Consider the following 3,189-nt stretch of genomic DNA (forward strand, 5'->3'; position numbering starts at 1 on the left):
GCTTCTCGGATCCGCCCCCGCCCCGCCGCCGTTGTCACGTTACCGGCCGCGCCAGCCAATGGGGCGCGGCCAGCGGAACCGCTGCCAGGCCGCGGGGCGCGGGAGGAGGCTGCGGCGGACAAAAGCGTCGTGCCCAGCCCTCTTCCGCCCCCTCCCCGCAGCATTCACCTGCGGAGGACACTTGGCGACCCCTCCCGGGCCTGGGGGCCCGGTTCGGCTGAGAGCCCCCCGGTGCCGGGGCAGCCACCGCCCCCTCGGTGCTGGCATTGCAGCAAATCGCGCCGCTCGCAAGCGGGAGGAGGTGGAAGGAGTGAGAAGGCAATTATCACCGGCCGTGAACAAACGGAATGACAGCAGGTGACACTGGCGAAGAGGAAACTTCATCTGAGAGGGGGCGTTGTCTTCTGGGCACTGGAGGCCTCGGCTGGGTCCGGGCGCTGCGGGCCCGGGGGCGGCTGTGCGGGCAGCGGGAGGGGATGAACCCAGCTCCCGCGGGGGAGCACGGCAGAGTGGAAAGCGGGACGGGGATATTCGGGAAAGTTACCGCGGGTGCGTTCAGAACAAGCTTAGGGCCCAGCTGCGCCCCCCAGGTGCGCGGTCCCCGTACCCGCCAGGCACACCCACCGTCCACCCCCCTTTTTGAAAGGGGCAGGCAAAAATCCCTGTTACTGTATGGCAAGACCCTTCCGTGGCTCTTCAGCTCCGGTGAAAACCTGATAACAATATTAAAAAGTTAAAAAATATACATCATGTTTTTTTTTTTTTTTAAAAAAATCAATCCTGGATTCATTTGACTTTCCTACTTCACTTCCTTCTCCAGGGGGCAGCGCAGCTCCCTCCTCCACGTGTCCGAAGGGGCTGATTCTGCTGGGTACCTGCACGAAAGCCTGAAAGAAAATTTTGGTTCCTACCGAGATTTCTTCAAGTAACTGGGACAAACGGGCTGCGTCTGCCTCCTCTTAGTCATACAAACAGCTCAATCTACTCAACTGATTTTCCTGCCATAGTTTCATTCTTAGAACGCCATTGCAAGAATCTATTCAAAATTCTATTTTCAATATAATTACACTTGTTACGCTTGCTCTGCTATAGTAATGTTTATGGTTTGTGTAGTCATCAGTTTCATGGAAAAGCTCTGTTTTCAAAATATTACTTTTCCTCCATAAAACACCAAAATTCTTTTCTTCTCAGCTGTACAAAAAAAACCCCCTTTATTTAAACAGCACAGACACTAAATTTTGAAAAAATAACAATTTGTAGGTCATATTCATTAAACATTTAGCTATTATTATTCATTTCAACTTAAAAGCACCATTAAAATACAACAGACTTTATGTGCTTGTTTTGAAACACAAGTATTGCTGTTGAGCCAAAAGTTAAACTAATTACAAATAAAAGTGAAGCTCACTTTTTAATCCAAACACATAGAAATACTACTGCAAACATGAATGGTGCAAATAAAAACAGCATGTGTCTTCCACTAGCTTGCAGTCGTATTGGTAGGGTAGCAGAGGATGTATCTGGTCTGTATTTGTTTTATGCGGATAATTTCTACTTAGGGGGATGTACTCTGATAGCAATCTAACCTCAGAGAAGCCGCTACTGGCATCACAAAGATGACAATAGGGCGGCATTGTCTGCAGTTACTGCTCCAGGAGTCGAGTTGTGGGTAAGGTTTAGTAAACAGCAGACAGCAGACCAGCCATCTTCCCAGGAGGCCAACTCTTTTTTGTCTCGTGTCCTGCCACCTCCTTAGCTGACTGACTGTATCTCCATTTTCATCATCAAGGCAAATTTTCCCCTCTGTTAGGGCTTCTCTGAGGAATTCTTTCATCCATCTCACCCTATTGGAACTATTTCCCCTTTCTGTGAGCAAAATAAATAAAAGTACATCTTACTCTGTAATCTTTCTTTCTACTAATTCAAAAGTCTGTCTCCAGGATTTGCCACATTGTCTTTTTGTCAGCAATAGGCTAGGAAGACAAATTAATGTTTAATTAAAATTTAAGAGTGAGAATGATTTGTGCTAAATTGTAAAACCAAGAACTACTTGTGCTAAAAATAAAAATATTGAATTAAGACTGAACTTCAGGTTCATAATTGCTTCAGCAAAAGATTGCAACCCAACTTTCTCGGTTTGGTTCTTTCTTACTCTGCTACTGAGTAGCTCCTGGGGAGGCGCAGGGGGAGCACTCAACTCATCAATCACACCCCACAAATGTCTGAGCGATGGTATCTGAGCAAAGGAAATATTTTGCTAACTGCCTACTCAAAACCACAGCTGTTATTTTTTTTTTTTCTGTGCAGCTCCTGACTGTGTACCTAGCAAGTCAAGTTCTTCTTTGGGGTTATCTTAGTGCAATTATTTTAGGATTAATTTCTTACAGTCTTTTTCAAGCAACATTATCCGGAAAATGTTTTTCAAGCTCTAACACCCTTTCTAATTGTTTGTCACAGCCCTTTATAAGACACTGAAAAACAACAGCGTGACAATCCAGGGAAAGTTGAGTTTCATTTCACACATCATGCCATCCCCTAATGTTTTTAACTTGATATTTAGATGTTACAAACACAGATTTTAATATCAAAAGACAGAACAGTTTCAAAGGTAATCTTCAGTGCGACTAATAAGTGTCCTAAGCATCAGCTTCAGTCCCTCCACTGGTACGATTTTGGGAAATCTGATTTAATAAGAAAGGGAAAGCTATATAGCACAGTCCTGTCTATTTAAGAGAGGAACATTTATAGTAAAAAATTTATTTTAAAGTATTTGCTATTGAGCATTCTGTTTAATATCAGACAGGTGATATTGTATTTATTTTTTAACCCTCCAACAATGCTTAGAGTTGCAGGAGCAACAGCATCTCGATTGACAATCATGCTGGCAGCAGTTATCTAAAGCTGAGCCAGTTCTTTGAATAAAGCACCCTATGACAACTTGCCTTGTGACCACCAAATGCATTTCTGACCGTCTGTTTCTCAAGATGCCATCTGAAAGGTTACAGCTTCATAGTTAGCTGAAGCATGAACTGGCAGATCATAACCCTTTAACCTCTAAAATGCCATACTACCATAAAACACATGTAAGCTCCATAGTTCTCCATCTAATTTAATTTCAGTCCCTGGCACATGCTGATTATTATCACACTTGCTCTTTCTGGCGTTTGCTAAAGCTTCTTTGTCTCCTTC

General features: G+C 44.3%; 1 long non-coding RNA gene across 1 annotated transcript; it reads left to right on the forward strand.

Moving 5' to 3' along the window:
- The first annotated feature begins 234 nt into the window (after positions 1-234).
- On the forward strand, positions 235-2,086 carry LOC147599955 (uncharacterized). Its single transcript, XR_015259240.1, has 2 exons — positions 235-357; positions 821-2,086. It is a non-coding gene; the product is annotated as an uncharacterized LOC147599955 (long non-coding RNA).
- Positions 2,087-3,189: the final 1,103 nt, after the last annotated feature.

Source organism: Chlamydotis macqueenii, chromosome 8, assembly GCF_036417535.1.
Source record: "Chlamydotis macqueenii isolate bChlMac1 chromosome 8, bChlMac1.mat, whole genome shotgun sequence".
NCBI classification, from domain to species: Eukaryota; Metazoa; Chordata; class Aves; order Otidiformes; family Otididae; genus Chlamydotis; species Chlamydotis macqueenii.